This window comes from Peromyscus eremicus, chromosome 1, assembly GCF_949786415.1.
Source record: "Peromyscus eremicus chromosome 1, PerEre_H2_v1, whole genome shotgun sequence".
In the NCBI taxonomy this organism is placed as follows: Eukaryota; Metazoa; Chordata; class Mammalia; order Rodentia; family Cricetidae; genus Peromyscus; species Peromyscus eremicus.
Window position 1 is genome coordinate 156,761,944 of NC_081416.1, and position 17,850 is coordinate 156,779,793.

Here is a 17,850-nt window from a genome sequence, read left to right on the forward strand (position 1 = left end):
TGCTGGGATTAAAGGCGTGCGCCACCACCGCCCATGCCTGGCAATCTTTTTTTTTTTTAACCTATGACTGTTTCTACCCTTTCTCTTCTCTCTCACAAGCGTACGCACACTTTTCAAACACACTGTGACCCGTTTAGAGTCCTTTTTGTCTGAATCTGTCCTTACTGTGTGTCTTTAACCCTTTTCGTCTGTAAGAACAAAACCCCTAAATCTGCCACGAAGTACACAGCGGGGAGACACTTCTCTGTACCGTGGCTTATGTGAGACTGTGGGGATCCACCATGCTGCGGCTCAAGCATGCATGCCGCCGCCACGGGACGTGTTTCGGTACTACAGCCTGCCTGAGAGACACCAAGTATGAAGCTGTTCTTGGCTCTGTTTTTGTGGCTAGAACCCCCCTTTTAAGCTTTCTCAGGCTGTATGTGGATGTACGTGTCCCAGGTTGGGCAGCCATTTATGTGTGCCTCTACAGTTCAGAAGACAATCTTAGAAGAATAAAACTAACACTTTGTTGTTGTTTGATTGGTTTGTTTTTGTCTTGCAACTGTAATTTTGTTTTCTTTTGTGAAAATAAACTGGGAATTAAAATTGCTCCAAAAACCATAAAAGCAAAATGAAGTACACACAGAAGAAGGTTGTAAAGTGGTGGGGTGACGGGGAGGGAAGGGCAGATTGTACCAGCACAGACCAAGCTGGCAAATTGGGGTGCGGCATTGAGATGGACCAGGGGAGCTGGAGAGATGGCTCAGTGGTTAAGAGCACTCACGGCTCTTCCTATAAGACCTGGGTTTGTTTCCCCGCACCCATATGGTGGCTCACAACCACCTGTAACGCCAGCTCCAGGGGAATCAATACCCGCTTCTAGCCTCCATGGGCAGGCACACACACACACACACACACACACACACACACACACACACACGGGGGGGTGGGGAGCTCACATAGACGTGTGCACACACGTAAATACATTTTTTTTTAAAGTTGGGACAGCTTGGATGAGGCCTGCTCAGGTTACAAGGCCAAAGTCAAGGTGTGAGCATGCTGGGCTTGGAGGCGGGGGGGGGTGGGGGGGGGAGCACAAAGGAGGACTCTGCAAAGGCTCCAAGAGCACTGGGGTGGGGTGGGGTGGGGTGGAGGTGCCTACATTAGCTTCTCCGCCCGGGGCTGCTAGGTCTATTCTGACCACTAGAGGGCACAAGAACCACGATTCCCGTGCCTTCCACCGGTGCTTTGGCTGCTGTGGCCCAGATGCCAGAGGGCCCTAAATCAGATCCCTGGGGAGGTGGGGGAGTGGGGGTGGTGTTAACTCCAGACTTGTAAAATCCCTTCATCGTTGTTGACTCTCAGGCATTTCCTGCGCACACGAGGAAGAGCACCCGAATTCAGTGGTTCTCATCCTTGACTATGCGTGAGAGCTGCTGGAGCTTTTAAAAATGCCTGTTTCTGACTGGAGAGATGTCTCAGTAGTTAAGAATGCTTGCTTCCTGCTCTTGGAGAAGACCTGGTTCGCTTCCCAATACCCACGTAGCAGCTCATAACTGCCTGTAACCCCAGCTCCAGGGGATCCAACTCCCTCTTCTGGCCTCTGCCAGTACCTGTATGCACGCACTGGTATACATAAACTTATGCACACGAATATATGTATTTTATGTGTATGTATGTACATATTCATAAATATATGTATATATAATACATGTATTTTTAAAAATCTTTAGCTATTTTTTCTGATTCAAAGTCAGGGTTATACATCCTGGGATCATAATGATCCATCTATGAAGCAAAAGGATCAGAGTGAGTTCAGAACACAGCTAACTCTGTCTCAGTCCCTGCCCCTCCAACCCCCCCACCCCCCCACCCCTGTCCTGTTTAACGTCCAGCCATTCTAAAACAGAAAAGAAAACGATACGGGGGAGAGAAATGGAACCGGAGAAGGGAGATGGGGAGATGGAGGTGTGCAATAGAGGAGAGTGTATGTAGTTAAGAACAAATTGTAATGAATGAGACATATGTATGAAAATGCAATAACAAAACCCATCAACCTTAAAATTCAGCTGAGCCAGATGTGGTGGCACACACCTTTAATCCCAGCACTCAGGAGGCAGAGCCAGGCGGATCTCTCTGAGTTCGAGGCCAGCCTGGTTTACAGAGCGAGATCCAGGACAGGCACCAAAACTACACAGAGAAACCCTGTCTCCAAAAGCCAATAAATAAATAAATAAATGAAAAAAGAAAAACTCCTGATTCGTGGGCATCCACCTCCAAAGACGATTTTTCCTGACCTGGGGTGTGATGAGATTATTATTTATTGTTATTGTTATTTGAGACAGTGTTTCGACTTAGCCCCGGTGGTGGCACACACCTTTGATTCCAGAGCTCAGGAGGCAGAGGCAGGCTATCTCTGTGAGTTTGAGGCCAGCCTGGTCTACAGCGCAAGTTCCAGGACAGCCAGGGCTACACAGAGAAACTCTGTGTCAACAACAACAAAAAGGAAAAAACCGAACAGATTTTTAGGATTGGGATATGGCTCAGTCAATAAGCACAGGAGCCTTAGCCTGGATCCCCGGGGATCCAAGTGAAAAGCTCAGCATGAAAGTGTAGACGTGTAAATCGAGCACTAGGCTGGCCTTGAACTCACAGAAATCCACCCGCTTCTGCCTCCCAAATGATAAAATTAAAGACGTGCACCACCAGGCCTGGCTGAAGTTTGCTATTTTGACTAGAGGGGCTGAGCAGTGAGGCCCTGTTTTCTGCCTTTCTCCATCCCCAGGGCTCTGGCTACAGACAGGCATCACCATGGCCACCTTTTTACATGGGTCCTGAGGACACAAATGCAGGTCCCCATGCTTGTGCGCCGGGCACGGTACCCACTGATCGTTTCTTGGCCCTGAATGTGTGTGTGTGTGTGTCACACTTTTTAAAAATCAGGAACCCACCTGGAGGTAGCTCACAGGTCGCTATGGTGATGGCATCAATCCATTCTTGAAGACAGAGACTCTGAACGACCACCTCCCGCCCACAGGCGCCTTCTCTTAACGCTGTTGCAATGGCAATTAAATTTTCAGTGACTTTAGAGGGGGCGTTCGGACCACGGCGCCATCCCTCTCCGACTTCCCTCCCCAAACTGATACCTATGAGTCTTATTGAATTAATTTTCAGTGACTGTATCATGTCACTAGGCACACAGACGTCAAGCTGAGACGTGTGTGCACCGCTCTTAGAGTTCCCTCTGGAGCAGCCCTCTCTGTTTACCCTTCCGCCCAGAGTTGGACCCTTTTCTCCCGTTTGAAGAATTTCATCTTTGCCCTTCCACTCCACGCTGGAGCGCTGGGATGTTCCTTCACCATCACGTTGTGTCTAGCCTCCGTTTCTGTTTCATGGGATCAACTCAAAACACAACTCTTGCTCCAGAGGGAATGGGGCTAGTTTTTCTCAGAGCCGGTAAGATGGCTCACCAGGTAAAAGCGCTTGCTGAGCAAGCCTGGCGGCCTGAGTTCAATCCCCAGGACCCACGTAAGGGTGGACAGGGAGAACCGGCTTCACAAAGTTGCCCTCTGACCCCCACATGCCCACTGTGGCACAATAGTAACTTTATTTGTAACGTAAAAAGAGGGGCTGGACAGATGGCTCGGTGGTTAAGGATGCGTGCTGCTCTATCAATGGCCTGTATTCAGTTGCCAGCACCCACGTTAGGTGGCTCACAGATGCCTGTAAATCCCCCTCTAGGGGATCCAGCGTCCTCTTCTGTCCTATGAAGACACCTTCACACACTTGGCAAAGACATGCATAACATAAGTAAAAACAAAAATCTCTAAAAAAAAAAATAAAACATAAAAAGAGATAATTTAATCTGAGCCAAACATGAGTGGTCATGGCCCAGGAACACAGACTCAGGCTACCCCACATGACAAGCTCCACTGTCAAAGTAGTCACATAAACTTCAAGAGTCACAGGAGACAGCCATACATAAAGCAATGCCTGTACCAAACACGTTGGTGGGGCCTTGAGGTTAGCAGGTGACACCAGGGAGGGCCATAGCTCTCCTGCAGGTGTCAGACTCCGTCTTTAACATTCTTAGTGTTGGGGTCTGGAAGCCAGTGGTCTCCTAGGCAACAGCATTCCTAAGCACATTACCTAGAGCTCAAAGACATTAGGTCAGACGTGGAAGTCGCTAATGCACGGCTATTACGAAGACTGAAGACAGGCTGAGATAATGTTGACTGTCCATCTGCAGCACTCCACCTCTACAATTACAAGGTTCCTAGCCAGTCAGCCTCTGCGGCCTCCAAGCCAGACGTGTCTTTTTCGGGCAGCCTCTGCCTGCATTGGTTCACTTGCTCTTCCTTGGTGGGAATATCCTCCAGAAGCCTCCTCAAAGAATGCTCACGGGTAATCACTGATCTTTTGAGCCAAGACACTGTTTGCCCCCAAACAGCTACTCGTGTTCTTTTTTCCTGGAACTCGCTCTGTAGACCAGACTGTCCTCGAACTCACAGAGATCCTCCTGGCTCTGCCTCCCGAGTGCTGGGATTAAAGGCGTGGGCCGCCTACGCTGCCGCTGTCACCTGGCAAAATGGCTACTCTCACTGGAAGTCTAAGTTAAACAGCTGGTTTCCTCCCCACCCCCACCCCCACTCCCACCTCCACCCCCACCCCCACCCCCACCCCCACCCCCAAACTGCCAGGGTCCTTTCAGCTACCATCTGGAACGTAAACTGAACACTTTCAAATATCATTCCTACGGCTTATCAATCGCACTGAGTGTTCTCCAGGCCGCCCCAATCATGTTCAGTTGTGGGAAATTTCCTTTTAGTGTTTCTTTAATATTTTACTTACTATTCTACTCTATTTCCTATTTCTTGAAATTCTGCATTTATACTCCAATTTTCTTATCTTTTCTGTTATTCTCCATGTTCAGTTTTTAGACCACTAAGACTCTGCCTCTTCATGTAACATTTGTAGATGATGTTTCATTTACTAGCTTAATTTTCTTAAGATTAAAATTAGTGTGTGTGCAGGTACATGCAGAGGCCAGAAGAGATCTCCTGGATCTGGAGTCGTGCGTAGTGGCGAGCCACCGGAAGTGCGTGCTGGAAACTGCACGAGCAGTGAGTGAGTGCTCTTCACCACTGAGCTGCTTCTCACCCCTCTCGTACCAGTTAACACCTACTCTCCTGTTTCTAGTTTCCTGGGTGATTTTATTTATGCATCAGTGTGGAATTGCCTAGATTTCTTTTTCATCTTTTCATCTATTAATTAGTTGGGTTACATTTATTGATGTGCTATGTCAAGCCATCCTTACATTCCTGGCATAAATTGGTCTGTGAACTATAGTTCACTAATATTTTATCTATTGTATTTGCATCTATGTTTATGAGTTTAATATTTCCCACAATGAAAATTGACAAAATGGTCAGATTTTGAAACCATGGGGTATTGAGGGGTTAGAAGGGCCCTGACTGCTATCCTAAGTGGCAGCTGGGAACAGAGGGAAAACCAGGTCCCGAAGCCCTGAGTCCGATAGGGGCCAGGAACAAGCTGTGTTTGAAGCCCACGGTGATCTAAGATCAGACAGCCCCAGCATGACCACGGCACGCAGCCGCTCCACGGAGTGGAACACGGTAGTAGTTACCAATGCAAAGGTGGCTGGAACATGGCGGGTGCAAGCTCAAACTATTTCAAACTCTAGTGTGAACTGTTTGGGGTGCCCTTCCGGTGGTGGAGTACGTGCTAGCCTGCCATTGCTTTGGTGAGAAGAGAAACCAAGCCACAGACTAGGTTTGGGAGGCTCTTGGCAGGCTTGCGTGCCCTCATCTCACTCCAGGTTTGACAGCTCTGTCCTGACTGGTTGCGTTCTCCGCCCCATTTGCTTGCACAGACCCAGCGGATCCGGGCACCCCTGGCTGTCTATAACAAGGTACAGAGGCTCCTCGTCAGCAAAGTCCTCCAATTGCTTATCCTCAGCCATCCTCACTGGAGCAGGAGAAGATGAAGGAGGGGATAGAGGAGATGGGAAACTGCCCTCAAGACTAGTAAGAAGCTGGGAGTGGTGGTGTACCCCTTTCACCCCAGCACCTGTGAGGCAGAGGTGGACAGATCTGGGGGGTTCAAGGCCAGCCTGGTCTACATAGTGAGTTCCAGGACAGCCAGGGCTACCTAGAGAGACTTTGTCTCAAACAAAACAAAAAACCTAACAGGTGACAGCCTTCGTATAGACTCAGGCCCTGAGGCTTTTCCTCAGGTAGGGAACTCACTGAGGCTCCAACTGCTCTACCCTCCAAGACAGGTCCTGTGGCTAAAGTCAAGGAAACCCGTTCCTGCCTCAGCCTCTGAGCCCCTATGCTCCCACTGCAGATGAGAATCCATTCTGGCTGCTGTGCCCTGCCCTCTAAGATCTGCCATTTCTGAGGCCTGCTGCTCTGAGCCTGTGACTCTCGTGGAGATCTACGAGACGGTGACATTTCTAACGTGTGTCAGCAAACTCTCTGCCAGCCTCTTGCAGCTACCGAGAGTTCACATCCTAGGGTTCCATTTAATTGTGGTCTCCTCCGCTCAAATTGTTCATTTCCCATTGATAAAGTTCCCCTTGGTCGCTCATTCTTAACCTCTGCCCACTTCAGTCCTGGGGGGGGGGGGTGAGACAAGAAGAGGGTCAGAGAGCAGAGTGCCAACCTGGGAGGCAGACCAGGGAGTCGCTCTCCCTTTCCTTTCTAGAGAGCATTTCATTTAGATGGGATTACCGTTCCCTTGGAAACCTGGTTCAGAACCTTTCGGTCGGTCTGTTTGTGTGGAAATGGTGACATGAGTTGCAAGGGTGTGTGTGTGTGAGTGTGTGTGTGTGTGTGTGTCTGTGTGTGTGTGTGATTAGTAGCTCAATTATTGAATTTTAATGTAACTTATGATTGTTTTTCTTGAGTACATTTCAATAATTCCTAGGAACTGGACCACTGTGTCTAAGTTTTAAATACATTGACAAGAAGTTGATTAAAATACACTCAATATTTTCATATTTGTTGGATAAGTCCCTTCCTCCCTGACCGCCATTCTCTTCCTCCCTCTCCTCCCCACCAGTGTACCTGAAGTTTTATCGGTCTTCTATACGTAATAAAAGAATACATATGTCCTCCTCCTAATTGTATAAAATTTGCTTATCAGTGCACCCAAGTCTATGTTCCCCCCACCCCCATTAAGTGAACTTCCGCGTTGCCCTATCCATGTTGTCTGTTTCCTGTTTTATTTTGAAGCAGGGACTTGTGTAGCCCAGGCTGGCCTCCAACTCATGATCCTCTGCCTCAGCCTCCCAAGTGCTGGGATCACAGATATGTGCCACCACACCCCTTAAAGTTGGTGCTTTTAAGAATGCCTTTGCTTTTGTCCACTGTTAAAGCCACGCCCCCTTTCATGTTATTATTTCCTCCTTGTCCTTCCATCCATGTGTCTGTGATTTGTCTCGCAAATACCACACAGCTAGATCTTTGCTTCTCGTTTGAAAGTTTTTTTTCCTTTTAACTTTCAATAAGTGGTCCATTCTCCTGTATTATCAGTGTTCATTTTTTCCAAAGTTTACTTTTATTTATGTGTATATGTGCATGCGAGGGCAGCGTCCCTGGACTCCCAAAGAGGGCGCTGGAGTTACAGGCAGGTGTGAGTCATCTGGTGTGGGTGCTGGGGACTGAACTCGGGTCCTCTGGAAAAGCAGCCAGGATTGTTAAGCACCGAGCCATCTTTCCAGACCTACAGCTGCTCATTTTTAAAAACATCCCGTCACCTGGGCCTTGTTTATTTTCTCTGTGTGTTTCTTCTTTTTCCTCTGGTGTCTTCGGACTGACCATTTCTGCTCTCGGTTGGATTCCACACTCCATTGTTTCACACAAGTTCCGTCTTCTCGCCCATTCTTGTCAGTAGCCCTCGCTCCCCTTGAGCGACACCAAGACTGGGAAGCAAGTTCTCTCCAACGTCCTTCCTGTCGGTCCATTATTATCATGTACACGGGCTCTGTTGGATTTGGGTTTTTTAGACTTGTTTATTTTACGTTTTTATGTGTCTGAGTGTTTTGCCTGCATGTATTTATGTACACAGAGAACATGCCTGGTGCCTGCAAAGATCAGAAGAGGGCTTTGGATCCCCTGGGACTGGAGTTACAGATGGTTGCGAGGCATCGTGTGGGTGACTGAACCTGGCTCCTCTGCAAGAATACCAAGTGTTCTTACTTGCCAAGTCAACTCTCTAGCCCTTACTTTGTTTGTTTGTTTGTTTGTTTGTTTGTTTTGAGACAAAACACTATGTAGCCCAGGTTGGCCGTGAATTTATAATTCCTCCCGCCTCAGCCTCCTGAGTGCTGGGGTTACAGACCCCTACCTCTAAGGCCACCTCTTGCGCCTGCCTTTAAGTTACTGTGGCTCATGCGTGACTGAGGGGACTGTCCTCCTTCATGCCATCTAATCAGAAGCTTTGTGGAGAGAGAGGAGAGCCTTTGTCTCTTCCTGACAGGAAACTTTCCTGGTGACAGGAACCATGTGACCTCTAGCATCGGTCCTGAGCTACAGGACCCTGTGCTGAGAGAGTCTGCACCTTCCTCTGCCCTCAGCCCTGCCTCGTCCCTGGCAGACAAGCTGCTTCCTGCCCAGACAAGTGTGTGTTGACTCCTCTAGTGCCAGACCTCATTGTCAGCTGGTTCCAGCTGCCAGAGTTTGTCTCACTCTTCACACTCAGAACAAGTGGCTGTTGATCTGTTCAGCACCGCTGACCTACCTCTTGTGTTCTGCTGGCTGAGTCTGAGACCGTCTTTGCGGGCACATTTTCTTTCCTGGCTTTATAGACTCTTTTTTCTTTCTTTCTTTTTGGAGGCAGGGTCTCATGTCACCCAAGCTGGTCTTGAACTCCTAATCTTTTTTTTTTTTTTTTTTGGTTTTTTTCGAGACACAGTTTCTCTGTGTAGCTTTGCACCTTTCCTGGATCTCGCTCTGTAGACCAGGCTGGCTTCGAATTCACAGAGATCCGCCTGCCTCTGCCTCCCGAGTGCTGGGATTAAAGGCGAGCGCCGCCACCACCCGGCGAGCTCCTTATCTTGCTGCCTCAACCTCCTGCACTAAGAACACAGGCAGATTCACCACAGCTGTCCTCAGAGACAGGTGACTCTGCTGTGGCAGTGGGCACAGCATTTCTGAATTCCCCTTGCTGGCCAGGTGCAATTCTACAAGAAAGAACATAGCAGCAATTCTATTTGGAAAGAAAAATGTAAAGATTTTTTAAAAATTGTAGTTTAAGTTACGCTTATTTATGTCAGTCTGTGTGTGGATTTGTACGTGTGAGTGTGGTTGCCTGTATGGGTGAGGCACTTCAATTCCCCTGGAACTGGAGTTACAGGCACTTCAGGTAAGCCACATCATGGAGTAAGCCACGTCACGGAGTAAGCCACATCACGGAGTAAGCCACGTCACGGAGTAAGCCACGTCATGGAGTAAGCCACGTCACGGAGTAAGCCACATCATGGAGTAAGCCACATCATGTGAGGAGTAGAGTAAGCCACATCATGGAGTAAGCCACGTCACGGAGTAAGCCACGTCACGGAGTAAGCCACATCATGTTGTAATGCCCATGTCTCTCAAGGCCCCCAAACAAGACCACCACAGAGCCAATATCTGGTGCGAGCACAAAGGGGTTTATTACAAGCCCGGGCTTGGTCCTCGTCCGACACACTGGCTAGCCAGGTGAAGGAGGACGGCCCGGGCTCTCAGGGTGAGGGGTTTTTAAAGGAAAAAACCCAAGCTGGGGAGGTACAAGCTTTGGCGTTACAAGGTTAGGTTACTGGCTGGGTGCAGGAGAATTTTTCATCAACAACGGCTGTCGAAGGACGTTTGGAGAGTTCCCAGACACTGTCCAAGAATGTTTGAGCCCAGTAGATATTGTTTATCATAACTACTTCTTGGCCAGCAGTCTTCCCACCCTGGTGGGGTCGCCTTGACCAGGGTCCTAGCTGGCTATTTGCATTTCCCTAAGAGCTATTTTGAAGACTATTTTAAGTTTTACTGAAACTTATTTCAGCTTCTATTCTATTACTATTAGAAATGCAGTTTTTCTTTAAAATGATGTTTGTCTCACTCTCTCAATGTGAGTAAGCCACGTCATGGAGTAAGCCACGTCACGGAGTAAGCCACGTCACGGAGTAAGCCACGTCACGGAGTAAGCCACGTCACGGAGTAAGCCACATCATGGAGTAAGCCACATCATGTGAGTGCTGGGAATCCAACTCCCAGTCCTCTGCAGCAGCACATGCTCTTACATGCTGAGCCATCCTCCCCACCCCCAGTCCTTCCCGGAGCTGTGTCAGTGGTAAAGCACCCATGCTGAGGCATGTAACAAATTTGCTCCCTTTCCTTACTGCATAGTATTCTATATTATGAATGTATCACAATTTCCTTAATCATTCTATCAGACGTTTGTGTTCTTTCAAGCTTGGGGCCACTACAAAGACAGCTGCTAATATAATTTTTAAGATATGTAGCTTTTAGTGGACATTTAGAGTCTTCACTTGAGTGTTGTAGCAGGTTGAATTGCTCTGTTCCCAAAATGTCTTACAGTGAATAACTGTGGCCCTTACCCTATTTGGAAAAGGGATCTCTGTAGAGGAGAGTAAGTTCAGGGTCCCAAATTGCAGCTGTTTTGGATTTTCCTACAGGACTAAACGCAATAACAAAAGCTAGATATGGTGGCACACAGCTGTAATCCCAAAACTCGAGGATGAACCAAGAAGACCACCAGCTCGGGGTCATCCTCAGTTATATGGTGAGTTCACAGTCCGTCTGGGCTGCATGAGACCCTGCTCCCCATCCCCAACAAGACAAAAAACCAAGCAAATAAAAAGGAACTATATCTAACTATAAATGTCCTCATGAGGGCCTGGACTGACCAGCTCAGCTACCACCCAGGCCCACAGCAGGCCCTGGGTTGGCCCACCCTAGGATCTACCCCATCCAGGACCTGCCGGAGCTCATGAAGGGACTGGTCATGTTGAACGATACCTGTAAGATCTCCAAGACTGGGGCAACCACAAGATATCCCAGAGGAGTTCTGGTGAGGACCCAGTGATGATGATGTACCAGAAACCAGAGGCCTTGAACCAGACCAGTGACCCATCACAATGACCATTTGCTAGTAAAGCTGCTAAGACAAGGCTATAACCATGTGACACACCAAGGCCTCCAAGGCCTCCAGGACAATTGAAGAAGTGCTAGAGAGGCAGGAAAGAAGGAGGAGCAAAGTGGTTTGTTGCTGTTGTTGTTGTTCTGTTCTGGTTTGGTTTGGCTTTGGTTTTTGCTTTTGTTTGCTTGATTGCTTGCTTTGTTTTGTTTCCTTGTGGAGGGGTGAGGCAGGGGAGGATATGGGGGACTGGGAGGTGAGCAGAATTGGGGTGTATGATGTGAAACTCCCAAAGAATCAAAAAAAAAGTTAAATTTAAAAAACAAACAAAAACAAAAGAAACAAACAAAAAACCCAATGTCCTCATGAGAGACACGGGGGTGGAGTGGGGTGCTGTGCAAAGACTGAAGGAGAAGTCAGAATGGGATAGCCACAAGCTAAGGCATGTCCAGCCCACAGAGCCTGGAAATGGCAGGGCAGTCAGGAATGACGCCTACTGACAACTCTAGAACTCCAGGAGGCACACGTCTGCTGCTTCAAACCTATGCCTGTGGTTTTTTATCACAGCACCCCTGGGAAACAAACAGACACTTTTAACTTTGTTAACAAAGCATGGTGGCTCCCTGTTGTCTCAGCACTTGGGATGCTGAGGCAGGGGGATTACCATAAGTTTGAGGCCAGCCTGGACTACACAGTGAGTCTTTGTCTTAAAAATATAATAACTTTAGTAATATCCATCTGTATTCGTTTTTAATATGTACCAAACCTGAAAAAAAATTTGAACGAGGTACCATTTTTATTATCACTTTACAGGAAACTTAGGCACGAGGATGCACAGTCTCAGGAGCAGCCAGACATCTTTTAGGCAGCCTGGCCCCAGTGCTCAGGAGCCTAAGCTTTATCTTCAACACCCTGGCCAAAGTATTGGAGGGTGGGCATGATGACTCAGTGGGGAGAAGAGTTTAATGCCAGGCCTGATGGCCTGAGTTCAGTCCCTGAGGCTTGCAGTGGTGGAAGGAGAGAGCTTACACACACACACACACACACACACACACACACACACGACAAATAAGTAAATACAATTAAGGAGGTATTTTGCCAGCTCCGTTCTGTGCCACATTTATGACATGTGTGCATCTATTTCATTTTCAACTGAACTTGGCTTTCCATACAGTTCTGGACCCTGGGAAGTCCAAGAACCTAGTCTGGCATCAGCTGAGAGCCTTGTTGTTGGGTCCTATGCGGCAGTGAAGGGCAGTGCATGGTCAAGGAGAGCTCGGGAGCTTCCAAATGGAAATTTCAAGAAAGTGTTTTGAGAACAGACTTCCCATGCCAAGCTATCACTTTATTCTGAGAGCAGATGATGTGTCAATCCCAAATGGGCCCCACTGGTTCGTTCATATTTTGAACATTGTGTCCCCCAACTCCAGACACAATGTTCAAGCTATGGAGCTCTTAGGAGGTGGGGCGTGACTGGCAGAGATAAGTCGCTAGGGGCACCATTGAGGGTCACAACCAAGCCTGCTTCCCATGGTGTTCTCTTAGCTTCCTGTCCTGTTCTCTCATGTCCCGGTTCACCATGAAATAGGATCCCCCAGCACAGACGCCTGCCAGACTGTTCTCCCAAGACTTCCTCCCCACATTAGACATAAATCCCCTGAAACCATGAGCCAGATCCACCTAGTCTCCCTTCAACTGTTTCTGGCAGGTGTTTTGGTCACAGTGACACAAAGGGTAACCCACACAAGCGGGGTTTTGTGTAATGTGAGGTGTTGAGAGAGGGGCCTATCTTTCTCTTTGGGGGTTTAATGGACTGGACAATTCCGACTGAACAGAAATGTATTTGACTCATGATTCATGGTTCTAGAGGGAGAAGTCCATTCTGCGATGGTTAATCTGTTTAATTTGTTTGGTGTTTTGAGACAGGGTCTCACTATATTATAGCTCTGGCTATCCTGAAACTTGTTATATAGACCAGGCTGTCCTCAGGAAGATCAGCATGCCTCTGCCTCCCTAGTGCTGGGATTAAAAACATGTCCTACCATGCCTGGTTAGTCTTGATAACTGACTTGACTGCATTCAGAAATTCCACAGGGGTTTAGCTGGGCAACGGAAGATCCGACTTGAATGTGGGCTGGAGTCCTGGAGAGAATAGAAAGGAGAAGGCGAGCTGGACAGTGCCTGCATCCCTCCCGCTTCTCGACTGGGGATGCTGTGAGCAGCTGCCGCACGGTCCTGCCATGCGCCTTCCTCACCATGACGGACTGCGTTCCCAAAATGCAAGTCTAAACAACCCTCCCTTTAAAAAACTGCCTTTGTCCATCATTTTGCCAGGGCCCCACATGGCCAAGGCTTTCTTTTTTAAAACTATCTCTTTATTTTATCTCATGTGTGTGTGCTTGAGTGCATGTATGTGCACTACATGCATTCAGGAGCCCAGTGAGGTCAGAGGAACACATTGGATGCCCTGCAACTGAAGTTACAGGGGGCTGAGAGCCACACTGTGCGTGCTGGGCTCCTCTGCAAGGGCAACGAAGTCCCTTAACAGCTGAGCCATCTCTCCAGCTCAGCGTGAGAATTCATAAAACTTTTTTTGTTTTCTAAAAGCAAAACCAAATACATATAACTGCAATCCATAAAATGGGGGGAACTGACCAACCAAGTAAGAGCTGGATTAAAGTTCTCAGCAACCTGACTGTGGACACACAGTGATCACTCAAGTCTGTTGAGAAAGTGTGACTGGGACGCAGGAAGAAGCATCCGCTCTGGACAGAGAGGGCACCGACAGCCTAAAGAAAGGTTCTATTCGTTGGGGCTGGCAGGATGTGAGGGTGAGCGTGATTGCCGCCAAGGCTGACAACCCGAGTTCGATCCTGGAGACCCATATGGTGGAAGGAGAGAACCGACTCGTCCTCTGACCTCCACATGTGTGCTATGTGAATACACACACAGAGTTAAACACGTACGCACACAAAGAATAAATAAGAAAACGGAATAAAAAAGAGGAAGAGTCTATCCAAGCCAGCGAGTTTATTGGGGTTACAAACGGGAGCATGAACAACTCTAGGGCAGAGGCATTGAAGTCCCAAACCCCAGTCAGCCTTCCACTTCCTGTACACTTCATCCCTCCCAAGACCACGTGCAGCTTGGGAAGGAGGACATGGTAGCTGAATCTCCTGGGGGGGGGGGGGTAATGGAGCCGGGCGGGGGTGGGGGGTGGGGATTATCCTTGCTTTCACTTCCCAGCGGGGCATGTTAGAGCCTTACTACTGTTACCACAGACCTGGCTGTTGCTACTTGTTTACTCTTTGCCTTGACTGTGGGCCAAGGTCTTCTGAAGGTTACCAAGGCAACTGTACCTCTTGATGGTGGTGACTGGCGGGAGGAAGCGGCTCCTCACGCAGCTCTCCCAGCCTTGCTCCCCTGCAAACAGACCGGCATCACCGGCTCATCTTTAAGACCTTCTCTGGTAAGCAGTGTGGAAAAACACCCTGAGCTCAACAAACCCAACACCGGGAAATGACAGGCGTTCTAGAAAGGTTAGCTCGTGCTGGCTCTGGTCCCCAGCATCTGGCTCCCAGCATCCTGTACAGTGTGGGTGTCACGACAGATCGTGACCATCAAGTTCATGTCAACGCTCCCTTGGAAACATAAAGTAATAACTTCCTACAACAGTGACTGGACACTCGGGTGCCTGCTCCAGCCTGGGAAGACCTGTTACTTATGGGATCACCTCAGATTCTCCTAAAGTCTCTTAACACTGCCCATGCTTGGCAAATGAGGCCTGTAAACCGACTGACTGCAAGGACTTTGTCTGCAGCTTAATTCCCATTTTCTTGTCTCTCTTTTTTCAGTGCTAGAGTTTGAACCTAGGGCCTCAACATGTGCTAGGCAGATGCTCTACCACTGAGCGATGCCCCCAGCCCCTCACTGGGGGATTCTAGGCAGGGGCTCTACCACTGAGTCACACCCCATCACCTTACTGGGGGATTCTAGGCAGGGGTTCTACCACTGAGCCATACTCCAGCCCCTCCCTCACTGGGGGATTCTAGGCAGGGCTCTACCACTGAGCCACACCCTCAGCCCCTCACTGGGGGATTCTAGGCAGGAGTTCTACCACTGAGCCATACTCCAGCCCCTCACTGGGGGATTCTAGGCAGGGGTTCTACTACTGAGCCATGCCCCCAGCCCCTCACTGGGGGATTCTAGGCAGGTGCTCTACCACTGAGCCTTGCCCCCAGCTCCTCACTGGGGGGTTCTAGGCAGGGACTCTACCACTGAGCCACACTCCCAACTCCTCACTGGGGGATTCTAAGCAAGGGCTCAAATACTAAACTATGGCCCCATCCCTATTTTTACTATTTATTTTGAAACAGGGTCTTTCTAAGTTGACCAGGCTGGACTTAAATTCTCTCTGTAACTCGCACAGGCCATGTCCTCACAATTCTTCTGCTCCAGTCTCCTAAGTGGCTGGGATTACAAGCCTGTATCGCCAGGTCCAGTTTAATCCCTATTCTAGAAATCAGCTGACAATGAGCATACCAGTCCAGTGGAAAAAGAGAAAGCCTGGGACATTGTTATGATGACTGTCTCAGTGACCAAGCACCCAGCACTGTGGGTGTGGTGACACTGAACACATCCAGAGCTTAGGATTTTCGTGGCCACAGACAGCTCAGTGTGCTTCCATTTTGTAATCTGTCACCTGTCCCCACACAGGCTTGAGTCTGTCTCTGGTGGTCCCACCTTATTGCTTAAAACAACCCACAAAGTTTCACCAGGACCACAGGATCTGCCCGGAATCAAGCATCCACTCACCAGAACGTCCATGTTTCACGCCTTCCTTTGCTTTCTCAGGACATCACCAAGAAGGAGGTTGAGAAGGACCTGACCGCTTAAGACACCTGGTGAGCATGCAGAGACGCTTCAGAATTCCTGGGACATGAATAGGACCTGAGTGTGGAACATCAAAGGAATCGGAGCCTGTGTAATGGCTGGTGTGGGTCTGCATTCCCAAACCCTCGGAGGGTTGAGGCAGGGCAGTCATCGGCTCAAGGCCATCCTGGCGATATACTGAGACCCCTTCTTAAAAATGAAAACAACTCTAGAGTTTACAAAGTGGTAAGGGTGGGATAGGGTCTGGCTCAAACCACACACATTTGATACAGAAGTCTTTCACATACAGAGAATGTGGGTGAGGTGTGGCAAGATGTCAAAACTTCATGGGTGGGAGTACTCAGGAAAAGATTAAAAAAAAAAACCAAAAAACAAAGAAACAACCAAGACCACAGTTGGCTGGAAACAGATACAAATCTTGCTGTAACTGAGGGTGGAGACACCCTGGTACAGCTTATTGTTTACAGGAATAGACAAGGCTGCTGAGCTGAGCCCCCACCTGGGAGTGAAGACATCCTGTCAGGGCACACTGTCTGCACATTCATCTTCATGTGGGGACTTCTAGAAAGGACACAGCTCTGGGCATTTAATCTACCACCCCATCTCATTTGGGACTCCTGCGGGCAAGCTCACGACCCTGTCACTCCCCTGACTGTGGAGAAGGGAGACACAATGCAGAGGACGCACTGTAGTTTACAACGAAAGCATCCCGCAAAGGCCTAGTGTTCATCCATAAACAGGAAGGGAGAGAGACTGGAAGTGACGTGAGGCTATAAACCCCCAAAGCCTGCCCCAGTGACATGCTTCCTCCACAACCTCGCCCCAAAGTGCCACCAGCTGGGGACCAGGTGTTCCAAGTACCCCAGCCTATAGAGGACAGTTCTCATTCAAAGCACCACGCCACAGAGGCATTCACGAGGGCACTCACACATATGGGTAAGGGAGAGAAAAGCACCTCATTAATTCGTGAGAAATCATCAGAGGCCTGAAGGGCACAGTGAAGGAGAGAAGGGAGGGAGGCCTTCCCAGGTGCCCTCGGTAGTAGGAATACCCCCCCTCCCCCGCTCACCCCCCCATTCTCCCCCATCCCCCCCCTCGCTCTATACTTCTTCCAGGAACAGCTGGCCAGAGGTAACAGGACTCCAGTCAGACATGCTGTTCCGGCCTGAAGGTCAGGAGTCTCAGGCCTGGCCCACCTCAGGGAGAGAAGGAAGGGCCCGGTCTTCTCTCATCCTAGAAGTCTGAACCCTGTGAGACAGAAGAAGAACTCAAAGGTAGAGTCTCGGGGCTCTAGTGTGCTGGTAAGGTCCAAGCTGGGCCTGGGAGTCAAGGTCCTCCTCAAACTAAGAAAAACCACCTTTGGTCCCGTCCCCCCCCCCCCGACCCCCCCAGCCCTCGCGGTCACCCTTCCCTTGTTCCCGGTCTGCCGGATTGCAAGAAGCCATTGCTGTGTTCTCCCGTGAGCAGACAGGCTCTGGGCTGGCATTGCCAGACCCAAGCAGCTCTAACCACAAGCTCTGCTTCCCCCACAGCTGTGCCAACCTCGGGGCCACCTTCCCTTTGTTCGTCTTGGTTGAGACATTGAGAACACCAGGGAAGGAAAGTCCTAGAGTCTGCCTTTCTCTGTCCCAGCTTGGCTAGCCATGAAGCCCAGCGAGGCCTGGCTCTTTCGTGGCCTTGTATGTGAAGGGGACATGGTGTCTGGGCCTCAGGGTACAGCCGTAGTGGACACTTAGGAAAGACCCCCAGCCTGGGCACGTGACCAGCTGTGTTGCCGAGCACTCCGTGAGCTCTGAGCTGGGCTCTGCATGGCTCTCAGCA

General features: G+C 49.3%; 1 long non-coding RNA gene across 1 annotated transcript; it reads left to right on the forward strand.

The window, feature by feature from the left end:
• The first annotated feature begins 3,968 nt into the window (after nucleotides 1–3,968).
• Nucleotides 3,969–6,619, forward strand: LOC131921593 (uncharacterized). The gene is made up of 4 exons (XR_009382030.1): nucleotides 3,969–4,386; nucleotides 5,016–5,109; nucleotides 5,876–6,029; nucleotides 6,280–6,619. It is a non-coding gene; the product is annotated as an uncharacterized LOC131921593 (long non-coding RNA).
• The last annotated feature ends 11,231 nt before the right edge of the window (nucleotides 6,620–17,850 follow it).